General features: G+C 47.1%; 1 protein-coding gene across 3 annotated transcripts in view; it reads right to left on the bottom strand.

The window, feature by feature from the left end:
- The window catches only part of LIMS1 (LIM zinc finger domain containing 1), a 73,046-nt gene that overhangs the window by 49,560 nt on the left and 10,487 nt on the right, over nucleotides 1-12,999 (bottom strand). Inside the window, exon 1 of one of the 3 annotated variants that reach the window (XM_063392691.1) lies at nucleotides 10,537-10,560. The exons of the other annotated variants lie outside the window; for them this stretch is intronic. The gene's annotated coding sequence lies outside the window, so the exon portion shown is untranslated. Of the gene's footprint in view, nucleotides 1-10,536; nucleotides 10,561-12,999 lie in introns of those variants that run through there. 3 annotated transcript variants of the gene reach the window in all.

The raw sequence follows: 12,999 nt of genomic DNA, 5'->3' as shown, positions 1-12,999 counted from the left end.
TTGCGGAGAGGCTGCAGCTGGGGCTGTCGGAGCAGGAACTGGCCGGGCTGGCGGCGCGGATGGATACAGTTCTGGAATTGCGAATATCGGCTCTGGCGGCGGCGGCGGCGGTGCAGCTTGGCATGGGGGCGGCGGGCACAGGGATGCCGGCAGGGGCTGCACCGTTGCAGGCGGCGGGTCGGGACCGGCAGGATGTGTCAGAGCCGCGGCAAAGGCTGCGGGAGGCGGAGGCGGGTCGGGACCGGCAGGCTGTGTCAGAGCCGCGGCAAAGGCTGCGGGGGGCGGAGACGGGGCGTGCTGGTTCCAGGGAAGCGGCAACTGCGCATGCGCGGGCCACTCCAGCAGTTCCGCGTGATGCGGGACAATGGCCCACGTGCTAGGCAGGGCTTGCCTGTCTGTGTCCATCAGCGCCGCAGCCGGGACTGGGGGCGCGGGGGGCAGCGCGGCCGCGGGCGGGAACGGGGCATCGGCGGTGGCAAGAAGCGGCGGGGCGACTCCACGCAGCAGCTCAGCCGCAGAGGGCTGCGGCGGAGCCGGCACGGCCCGGGACGGAACGGCGAGCAGCGGCGGCGCGGCGAACAACGGAGGCGCTCCGGGGGGACCGGGGGCGGGAGGCTGGGCTGCCGCTGCGGGTGCGGAGGGAGGCACGGCTCTGGGCGCGGCGGCCGCAGGCGTAGGGGTCCGTGCGGGCATGAGCGGAGCCGCTGGGGCGGCGGGACCGGGGGGTCGGGCCGGAGCGGCGGCGGGAAGGGGGGATCGGGCCGGAGCGGCGGCGGGAAGGGGGGATCGGGCTGGAGCGGCGGCGGGAAGGGGGGAGGGCGCCGTTTCCAACACGGGAACAGCCGCGGCGAGTACCGGGGCTGGCGGAGGGCGGTGCGCCGGGGCACCGGCCGCAGCTGGGGCTGCGGTGTTCAGCGCAGCTTCTACGAGGTCCCGCGCAGCAGCGCCGGGACAAGGGAGCTCTGCCGGCACGCCGGGGCACGGAAACCTCGGCGGTACACCGTGACAGGGGAACCGCGCCGGAACGCCTGGACCCGGGAACCGCGTAGGAGCCCCGAGGGGGACAAAGGGAGCAGCGGGCACGGGCATAGGGGGCGCTGGGGGAGGGGAAGCGGCGTGGCGCCGTGGGGAACACGTGGTGGTTGAGGCCGCGGCCAGGGGAGGTGGGACGACAGCAGCTGGCAGACACGTGCGTGGGCAGGGGCAAGCGGCCAGCCCGGCGGGACTTAGAGGGGCTGATAGGGGCGCAGGGACGGCGGTGGGCGGGCTCGCTGGGGCAGAAGTGAGGAGGGGGACCGCGACAACGCCGGTGGAACCGGGGGCCGACACCGCGGGAGCCGGGGCAGCAGGGAGCAGCGGGATGGCGCGGATCGGGGTGGAGGGGGGGGTAGTGGGGGCAGGTGGGGTGCTAGGGGCCGCGGGGAGAGGGGACGGGGCGGCAGGGGCTAGCGGGATGGTGGGTACCGGAGCCACGAGGTTCGGCTGGAAGGCGGTGGGCGTGTCCTGCTGCAAACTCGCGGCGGGAACGGCGTTCTTCAAAGCAGCTACCGCGGGTCGCTCCTTCGCAGCAAGAATTTCTACAAGCGCCCTGCAGGCTGGGACGAGCTCACCGGCCGCGAAATCACGGCGGGAAATGTTATTAAAGAGCTTAATTCCAACTGTGTCCCAAAATTCTTTGGTGAATACAGCTGACCGGTCAACATTTGGGAAATTAATCAAAGTCCATTCTAAGAGGTTTTTTAGCTCTTCTTTTGGTAACTTACTTTGACTAGAGTACAATAAATGCTTTAGTTGCTTATAAAGATATTTATCACCGGTAGAGTGTGATTGCCCCATTATTAGACTGATTTTTTCTTTCTCACCTGTGTGTCGCCAAAGCAAGGTCCTTAGCTCGAACGGCGTGGAGTGTTGGCCGGGCACTCCCGTCGGCGTGGACGCTGCTTCACGTCCCTCTTCAGAGCACCGGCTTCGGCTTGCCGTGCTCGGGACGTCCCACTCAGAGCTGTAGTGCGGGCGGTGCTTTCAGCAACACTCGCGTGTGCTCTGACACGTAGCAGATTCCCTCAGCAGAGCTCCGGCACGCCGCTGCCAGCAACGGCGAGACAGGGCTCGAGGGTAGCTACGCAAATCCTCAGGAGAGCTCCAAGGAGCCGCTGCTCAGCGGCGGCCCCGTGCTCGAGGACTGCCAGGTAGATTCCCCTGAGAGCTCGAGGAGGCTGCTACGGCAGTAACAGCTTCCCGTGCTCCAGGTGTACCTCGGCAGATTTTAAGAGCTCCAGCTATGGTGCTGCGCTGCAGCCCTAAGCTGTGCTCGCGACACTTTCAGGTGGCTAAAACTGGTTATTTAGTTACCGTCCATGGAGAAATCTCCTACGGGTGGAAAAGGCTGGATCCGTCGTTCATCCACGGCTGGGCGCCAATTGAAGGAGAGTTTCCGTGACGGTAGAACCGGCGACAAAGTATCTCTATAAGCAATGAGCAGGGGTAACACGTGGTTTATTGTGAAGGCCTTGCTTGCAGCTGCTGGGCACAGCCAAAGCAGGCCAGGAGAGCAGGAACAGCGAACCGAGCCAAGAGAGAGAGAGAGCCCCGAATCCCGTACATTAAATATCTTTCTAAGTTGAAGAGTATGAGTTGGACCAACCAATCTAATACAAGATGACAACATATACAGCCAATAGAAATGTCCCACCACCCAAGGCAAGCAGAAGGGGATTGTTTAATCAAACGATCTGTCCCTCAGCTTAGCAGAAGTATATTGTTTAATCAAGGGAGCTGGCCCTCAGCTTAGCACATCGTTATTCACTAGCTGATGGCCCTGCACCCCACACCCTAAATCTCAAAGCATGCTTTCATTTCTATCTCGCTTGTTGAACTCAGACTCCCAGAATCTAAACCACTATATTTGTAAGGTCTTTCTACTTCATCCTTCCCAACACTGAAGGTCATAAAAGACTGAAGTACTTTTATTCAGATAGTCCTTCCTAGTCCACATCTGTCTTGTATATCACTACAGTAAACCTCAAGAACTACTCCACCCCTTCAGGCCAAGAGCAGTGAGGTCATGGATCTACAGAAATCACCCTTTGTGTATCATGCATTTCCCTTCTGTCACCCAGAGGGATTGTCAGTCCCTGAACACCCTCCCCTCCTTCCTCAGCATGCTCCTCTTCCCTCACAAGTGGCTTATCCAGGGGCTTTCCGTATGGGTGCTTTTCCAGCAGCACAGCAGGAAGGAGCAGCACTGTGTACAGCAGCACAGAGGCATAAGCGTGTGCTCCTTGTTGTAAGGTGCAAAAAGATACCATTCAGAAGATAAAACCAAAACAACGATCTGTAATTATTTACCATAAAAATCTTGTCTTTGACCGTACAAACAAACTTTGGTGTAACTACTACCAGGAATGGTGAAGAATGTCAGTTTGTAGGAAGTCAATGAACATATTGTACATATTTTAAAGCTCTTCCTATTAATTCTGCTTTATGTGACAGTAGCTATGCAATAACCTTCCAAGCTGACACCAGCATCTTACTCCTTCTTTTTCCCTGAAAAACAGGGATGCTTTACAGCAAAACAGAGAAGTCTTATCTGCAAGATAAACTAAGATAATACTTCATTCTGCTTGCTGTAACAAAACCAATCATAAAGAGGAAACAATAATACTTTTATTATAAATCACATTCAATCACCCTACTGCTTCCTACTGAATAATAAATTATAACGAATTAATTTAACATTGACACTTTTTTTTGCTTGCAATTCCACCTGTGGAATATTAGACATGCTGTAATTTCAGAATTGTATTCCTCTTGCAGCTTTACCTGATTTTGCTCATTTTATGTAGGAAGAAGGAGTTGTCAAGGCAGTCTGTCATTCTCCAGATGACTAACTGCTTTACCTATCAGTCCCCCACTGACTACTTCCCTCTGCTGATCTGACTTGATAGTGTTTGAGCATCTCATGGTCTCTGCACTATTTGTCCTCAAGAAGTCCTGTAAGACAAGGTGGTGTGGAACTCAGCTGGTGGCTCTGGAGCTGGGACAGAGGCAACATCACTTATCAAAGACTCGAGAGCAGGAGACAGTGCAGCACAGGGGACCAAATCCTGAAATCGTGCTCTGGACTTGCATCCTTGCCTCAGACCACATGAAGTCTGGAGATAACACTCTAGTAGAAAGGCTACTTATTTAAAAATAAAGAGGAAAGAAATGGTGCGGTTTAACTTGAGCAAAAGGGAAGGATTTGAGGCCTCTCAAGCAAAGCCCTCAGCAGCAGCACAGTCCCACCTCAACTTTGGATTTGCAGCCTGTTTGCTTGCTGGGCTGAAGGTCTCTGGCATTTAAGAGCCAGATCTGAAAGCACTGGCTGGGGACACAGCTAGACAGGGGATGTCCATCTGTCCCACTCCCTTTTCCTGTGTTTTTCACACTAGGCAATCTGAAGAGGGGGAATCGCTTCCCTCGCACCAGCGGCCCATTTGGGTGCTGCTCTGGTGGTCATCAGGACAAATTCACATTTCTAACTCCACACAGAGTGACGCTGCACATTCACACGAAGATTGTTAATCTGCCACGGGGAGTAGAGGCCATCCTCCAAAACACCTTGGCAGGCCCCTGCATTTTCATTTTTGGAGAGGGCAGGGAAGCATGTCTGTAAGAGAAAAGGAGCGGCAGGACAGAAGGAATCCAGGCCTGGAGGCACAGTGGGGTGGATCAGCGGGAACACTGCTGCAATCACCTCATCTCCACATCTGCTCCACCCTGCCAACGCGGACAATTATGGCAGCACACTTGGCCTCAGTTACCCCTCTGGCTGGCTGTGCCCCTTCCCCTTTCCTTCCCTTAACCGTGCTCAGTAAATGGAACATCAGAAACAGGCATTTCTCTTTAGGAGAAGAAAACAGCTCTTTTGCCTGCACTGGGAAACCAGCCAGCTCCCATTCAAATCAAAGGGAAGGGATCACATGGATGCATTTCAATTAATTGCACTGGTGAGGGACGCTGCAAACAGGGTTCCCTTTCAGCCAGACCCCATTCATTTATGTCTTCTTTTGGGGAGGTGGTGGTGTATTCAGCCAAACTACCTGGGGGATTCATGTCATAACACAGTGTCTGAAAACTGGGAGGAGGATGTATTTGCAGAGGGCTGAATTTAGCAGGGCCATAATCCAGTGGCAAATAAGGGGGAAAAAGGAAAACTGATTTTCCATCTTGCTAGAGCTGTGGTCTCCAAATTATTTTGATTGCACACTTCTATCAGTAAAAAAAAATGTAAGCTTGTATCCCCAATACATGTACTATTTATAAATAACGTGCATGCAGTTCCAACACCACACAAGGAGACTGCAGGGTTGAAGGGCTGGTTACAGTACCTGCCAGCTGCCCACTGGTATTGGCCATCACACAGGCTCTTACACCAGTACCACCATCAAATACCCCAGGGCAACTTTCAGGTACATCAGTCTCAGGAAGGGAAAAGAAAACAAAAGGAAACATAACCAACAGAAAAACAGCACAAAGCTTCTTGGGAGCAAGAGTGTGTGGTATTTCTCAAGAGTTTTTTTCCCTTAAAAGTAATTTTCAAATTACTCTGTGTACACACACCCTTCATGAAAGAATGCAATGAAGGAGCATTCACAGAGATTCTAAAGTCAACCTAAATAGGGGTCACGTATGTATTATGCATATAAACAATCATGTTCAGATAAATAATTACTATCATGGTTTACCCTTAACAACCAGATAAAAAACAGAGGTCTGAAGTCAGTACTAACCTGCAGGGGGATTTTGGCACGTCACTCATGCTTCCTCTGACAACAGGCATTCCCATTTCAATTTCTATTTACTTCTAACTGCTATAAAAATAGCAAGTCATCAAGTAATGAAGCACATCAAATACTCAGCATATAAATAAGTAAAAAGATCAACAACATCAGGTGTGAGGTAAGGTACAGGTCATTTTTATTTGTGTGGAAAATAGGGCAAACTTAGAAGAACAAGAGCATTAACAGAACCAGCATTACAATTATACGCTTATTTTTTCCCTTAATTAAGTCTCTTATGGTAAGTTACATGCTTACATCAATGATAGCAATAGATAAGGAAAATATAAGTCAGACAGACAGACATGCTTTAACTTGGAACTTCCACAGGCACTCAAAACCTATGGACTGATATGAAAACAGTGCTGCCATACAGCTCGAAAAAGCCTGATGCACATCTTTCAGAATAACCTGCACCACCCTAATTTGAGAGTAAGACTTAGCAGAAGAAATGGAAATCCCCAGATGATGTGTCTGACAAAAAGTAAAAGTGAATTCTGTGCACTAGATATTCCAAAAGAAAGAAGTTACTTACAAAATTCACTTTCCTGCTTTTTAAGTAATACAGATCTGCAAGGATGCCAATCTGTTTTAAACACAGCCCATAACAGAGTTCATTCAGGACAGCAAAATGTGCCGGCCTAATCCATCTTTATTTTATTACCATTTTTAGATCTTGGTAATGCCAGTAACATACAATTACTAATCTTGATGCATTAAGAGAATACCAAATTAAATTTGAGGAAGTTTGCTTGTCTATGAGACTCCTTTTTTGGTAGCTCTAATCTGCTACTAAAAAAATGAGGCATCAGTCCAATGTAAAGAATAAGCCTGAGGGGAAAAAAAGTCTTTGAATATTAGTCAAAAATATTGAGTACTTCTTTTGACAGAAGGAAAAAGAGGAAGACAAGCATTTTCATCTGAATGCACATATGGAAAAACAATTAGGGTTCCTTCAGATTCAGGGGAGGGAAATGCAGAGGAAGTTCTAATTTAAAAAAAAAACAAAACAGCCCACAACAACCACACTCAGTAGCCAGGAGCTCAGCCATAGGAGTGCAGCTCCTCACATTCCCACAGCATCTCCTGTGTGCCCTGCTCCCTGCCTCACATTGGAGACCACCCCATCACTGCTGTGCTGTGAAATGTGAGCGGGGACAACCAGGAGCAAGGCAGAGATTTTGTGTCATTTTCAGTTCCCCCACGACTGTGAACATGCAACCCAGGAAGAGACAGCCGGCCAGACTGGGGCCAAAGACACTCACTAATTAATGCTGGTGTCTGTGACTACAGAGTTATAAAACACGAGAATTTCCACCTCAACATGAGGAACAATCTCTTTACTCTGAGGGTGGCAGAGCACTGGAACAAGCTGCCCAAGGAGGTTGTAGAATCTCCCTCTCACGAGACATTCCAAACCCACCTGGACACATTCCTGTGCCACCTGCTCTTGCTGACCCTGCCTTTGTAGGGCGGTTGGACAAAATGATCTCCAGAGGTCCCTTCCAACCTTAAGAATCCCATGATTCTGTGACTTATGGGACACATTCATTACTCATTTTTGAACTTCAAAATAAGGGGAGGCAGTTACAGAAATGTGAAAAGACACTGCCCATGCTAACTACTTAATATGAAACAAAAAGAGAAAACCAACAAAAAAGGGTGAAGACAAGAATTCAGTAAAAGATGTGATGTCAGGCATGTACTCTAATTTCATATCTTATCTTTCAGGCTGGGCCTCTGGCTGTTCCTGTGTGCCATTTCAAGCTACTTAAAACTTCTTGCACTCATTGCAGATGAAGCAGTTCAGAGGGGATTTGCAGGGAATCTTCTTCCCACAGCAGGAAGTGGAGACAAAGGCAGCAATAGGCAGAGACAGTTTGGGCAGAAAAAGCTGATGCAGTAACAGAGGATTTCAGATGATGGGAGGGAGGGGAAGGCATAACTGGTATCTTGGAAGCCACAGCCCATAATGGGAAACAATAGAGTTTCATCCCATGAAGTCCAACATCCCACCAAGTGCCAATATGTTCCAGATTTCTTAGTGGTTAAGAGTAGGTGCTTAAAAGAAAGCACAGGAATTCCAGTAAATGAATTCAAGACAGCAATAAAGTCAGAGAAGATGACATACACCAGTATTATATGAAATATAATATGTGAAATGAAGGGAGACTCAGAGGAGCACCTTCAAAAAAATGGTTGGGGAAATGTTCCTGAACTTCTGCTGACATGAATGAGAACAGCTTCAGATGCTGAGTGGTTCCCAAAATAGGATTTGTAACCCGGTGCCCTCTCTTCCCGGGTTCATTACAGAAAAACAGCTTTTTAATGATCCGGATTTAAATAATCCTGAACCATTCTGTACCTAAAACTTGAAACAAAATCAGATTTTCTCAAAAAACCACTCAAAGTGGCCCAAAATTCCTTTAAATTCTGCTTTTCCCATGTCCACGACTTCCAGCCTATAAATATAAAAAGGTATTAAAAATAAAATTAAAAATTAAATCAGCCCTCAGCTTTAATCATTGGTGCCAGGAACCATGGGACAGCAACTACATACTGGAACAGGCAAAAGGAAAGAAAGAAAAATGAAGATAAAATTTCCTTGTTGTCAGAAGAGCCACAGGATTTCCCACTGAATTCCTTTCAGCCAGGGAGATCTTAATAAATATGTTATTTGTATGTGGATGAAGTACAACACGAATGCATGGTTTTGTTAAATTTTAAGGAATTAAGATAGGCCAACCCCCCCAAATGGCACATACCTACCCAAAGGGAGGGATGAATGTTACTGGGGACTGTGCTGTGCTGCTGTCACCTTCTGGACAGGAGCTGGAGGAGAACACCCGGCTTTTGGGCTCAGAGCAACAGCCGCTACTCGGGGAGAAGGTTGCTTTATCTTCAAGCCAATCATTAATGTCTGCTTCCACTGCTCAAAGGAACCTTCCCAAACACAGAATAATCAGTCCAATCAACCTGGAAGTGAGAGTCTAAAAACAAAGGATTTCTAAACCAGATACCATTAAGGAACAGGGGCTGGTTTTCCCTCATAAGGTAGGAGATGAAATGCCAGTTCAAAAGTGCCTCATTGTTGATGTTCTTAAGAGCAACATGTTTGGGAAAGCAAAGGCTTCCTTTGTTTTGTTTGCTGGTTATGTGTGTTTGTTTTTAAGCTTGTTTTTCCCAAACAAACAACAACAAAATCTGTATACCTGGCTTGCTCTCTGACCTTCAGGAAGTTGCCATCTCCTTAGAATCACAGTTCAGACACAGTTTATGCATAGCCTGTTTCACAGCTTCTTGAGTGGGTTCAAACATGCTGCAGCAGGATGATGCTGAGTACCAACCACTCGAAACTTCGCTACTCAGACTAGATATTTTAAAAAATGTTATGGCAGGTAACCTGTCCTGCTGTAAATCGTACCACCATGAAGTTACCTTTAGTCTTCCAACAGCTGGCATAAATTCTGTGCTGTGTGCTCTGCCCAGCTAAACACAGACATCATTTGTGCCTGTCTCACCATGTTTGTTCCAAGTAGCATTGTACATAAGTGTAAGCCCAGCCTTAAGCTGCACTTAAACTTACCAGTGTGCCCCTGAAAACTACCAACATTTTTATCTTTCAGAAAGTGGGATAGGAATCAGAGTTCCTTATAGTCCAAATGAAATCTGCCAGTACTGTGGAATAAAACATATCTAAAAATGCTAGCCCCTTCTAAAAAGCCCATTGCAGCAGAATTACCCTTCTCATTTTATTGGCTTTTAGCAATCATTGTAATTAAAACACTCCCTCTCCCTTCCCTTAGACTTTTGGGATGCTACAATGGAAATACTGCAGTGTGAAAGCAAAAGTAGTCCAATCGTCTGTTCAGTATCACATTTACTTAATACTGCAAGGGCAGCAAATCTGTTCTAACTAACATTGCCTTGCAACTATCCTCTTCAGAAATTGGCTTTTCCAGAAGCCTTTATAAAAGAGATAATAATGGGTAGCTCTGAGCAGCCCAACCAAGTGCTCAGCAGAAATCACCAGCATAAATTAATCAGAAGTGCAAAAAAACCCCAAAAAACCAATGCTCACAGAGACTGTGATTTCAGCAACTTAATGGATAAATCATTACAGCTGTCCCAAATCTAATCTAGTTCATAGGGAAGAGGGGGATAATACCAAATTAACAGAAATACAGTTTTTACCATCACACTCCAATGTGCTGTTCTTAATGTCATTGAAAAATACTTGTATAATGCCAACTAAGGCAAGAAACAGTGAGCAAGTGGTGCAAATTCTTAGACACCACGTTAGAAACCGCAGTGACTTACATATTGTGTTACTTTCACCTTTCTATTTTAACTTCTTCAGGACTGAACTCCCTAACCACAGGCAATTCAGAGTCCCACAGCTTGTGGGATGCATCATAAGTTATTAAAATCATCTTGACTAAGCTGATGTATAAATGTCAACTTTCCTGCTGCTCTTTTATTCACGTGTATCATTCACTAACCACTGTTACAAGCCACAGCACTTCTCCCCTGCTCTCTTTCCTGAATGGGTGTTCTCGCTTTGCCAAAATTTAACTAGTGCAGAACACCACCAGCCACAGAGCAGACCCATGTGTCCCCAAGAGACCCCCTGATCTCACCTCTCATGCAGGTCACCAGGAGTCCCCCAGTCCACAGCTCCACAGACACCAACCCCACGCCGACCCCTACCCACCTGCAGCAGTAACTCCGCTGCCAACCCAGAGCTGCGCTCCCTCTCGTGAACACAACTCGCTGTAAAATTCACTCCTCAGAGGGGTGTGGCTGAGGACTCACAAAATCCTCCGTGAACAGGAACCTCCCCCTTGCTTACCCATCTATAACCACTTTGTTGGCACCAAAGAACAACATGCAGGCCACCACCAAGTAGCTATTGAGATAAAAATGTAAATTAAGTTATACCAGTTAGCACTACACTGGGTTAATACACAACTTCTTAACACTCCAGTGCATAAGACTGAAACCAAACTGTCATTTGGGCTCTGTCCCTGTGAGCAAGCAGACCTGCAGTGACGGTGACTTGCTCTGCTTTTCCCATTTTTGTTTTCTTTCAAACTTTTACATTTGCATGGCCATTTGCTAAACTACGCAAACCCAACTGCAGCGAAAAAAATAAAAGGCATCCCAGAGATCTGCTGAAAAACACTGTAAGTAAAACTATAGGGTCATATATATATATAATGATAATTTTTTTAATTAAGTTCAGGTCGTTTGTATTACAAAAAAGTTGAAACAGCCTTTGTTAGTATTTATAAAAACAAGATATAAAGTATACAAAATATACATATCAAATCCAGTGTATGACAGCTTCAGCTGAAGGTATTTAACTATAGGCATGGGGATGTGACACTGGCCAGGCATGCTGGACCCCTCTGTCTAATAACCAGCTGCTCTTCTTTAAATACAAGAAATCAGAGATTAGGCAAATATCCTCCTCTTACGAGGCTGACCTTACTGCACCATCCATAAAGAGCTGATTCAGAACAGCGATGGTTTTGTCCCTATACCTCAGACAAAGCAGCAAGGTTTCAAAGCTGACAGAACTAGTTTCCAAGTATTAGCAGGTATTTTGTCTTATTTTGCCATTGATGTTCCTCTTACATACTCCTAAGACTAAATCAAGCCCCATTAAAGAGGGCAGTGGAATTTCAATTGGCTTTGAGGAAAATTGGTTAAGACTTGCTCTTCTAACTGTGTTAGTTTAACGCACTAACCTCTAGAAACTGCACATTATCAGGAACATTAAACAGTGACACATCAAACATACGGTCCTTTCCTTGTCCCTAACAACATGCTGAAGATAATCAAACTGGTGCAGAATTCTCCATTTATATGCACATAGTCTTGGGGAACTGTCACAAAGCTTTATTAATCTATTTCTATCGAAGTTAATAACACACCCCTGCAGATTTGAAAGGAACTTGATTGTGAGTAAGGGGTCATGCAGGCAGTAACTATGCAGAGAGCTCTGGTGAAGCAAGCAGTAGCACCCTGGCCAGCTAGCTGGAACTGAGCTCAGTTTGGCTCTTTATAACTACTGAATAAGGCAACAATCCCTGACCTCAGCAGTTTCCTGTCATCTTCCCCCGTACATAAGTTATGAGTGAAATTGGTTCACTGCACAGCATCATGCCTCTGTGATGAGGAGAAAGCCTCTGTTGCAGTGTGGATTGATGAAGCACTGAAGATGTGTGTCCTCTGTAAAAGTGCACATTCTAGAGCACAGAAAATGTGTTATTTACAGAAGCAAGGAAACAGGATACACCTGAGCTATTAGGAAAGCAAACATTGTAATATGCCACGATAAGGTAATAAAAATGATAGGGTACATAAGAAAAAACCTCTTCTGGTGCTGAGAAAAGACAGGAGAGGCAGCATTACCACCTGGTGAGGTGGCCAGGAGGGGTCCCACACCCATGTTACTATGCAGGCTGCCAACTACTCCCTTCTGTTTGGATGCTCCCAGATGCTGCTGCTTGTTTCCCTCAACTCCTTTGTTACTTACATGGAGCAAACTTTGCATGTTTACACAAAAGCCCTGAGGACAGACATGGCAGGAAGGTCTAACCTTTACCACCCATCGAGCCCATTTGGGAGCCCTCCCCTGGCTGAGCTGTGCCGTGCCACACTATCAGCTTCTCCTCGATACACAGCATCCTAACGAGGGGCACGTGCAACCTTCCCAGCATCCAGGACAAAAATGTCAAATGACCACCTATGGAGGCAACAGGCACACAAAGCACCCCTTGACACAGTGCTTTTGGTGCCACACCATCATCTGCTGAGGTTCTAAAAATTTAATTCCTGATGGAATTAAATTTCTATGCATTTCTTGCCTTGGAAGAAAGACTTCAGAAGGGGCACTCTGTGTTAGTTTATATGCCTGACCAGGCAATTGTAAATAATAATTGTTGATAATAATTTGGAGACAACACCCTATTGCAACACCTGCTTGTACACAATGAACAGAATTAAAGAAAAGCTTATGGCAGAATCACTTAAAAAAAAAAATCTATAATTTCTCCTGTCACTCTTCTTACCTGTGTGGTTGGCTTAAATATTTTATGTGCCACATAGATGTATGTTACCAAAAAAGGTTATTAAGAGAATACAGAACACAGATGCACTCAACCCTCAC

This window comes from Prinia subflava, chromosome 3 (genome assembly GCF_021018805.1).
Source record: "Prinia subflava isolate CZ2003 ecotype Zambia chromosome 3, Cam_Psub_1.2, whole genome shotgun sequence".
Lineage (NCBI taxonomy): Eukaryota > Metazoa > Chordata > Aves > Passeriformes > Cisticolidae > Prinia > Prinia subflava.
Note: the sequence above shows the minus strand (reverse complement) of the source record. Positions and strands in the feature narration are given on the sequence as shown.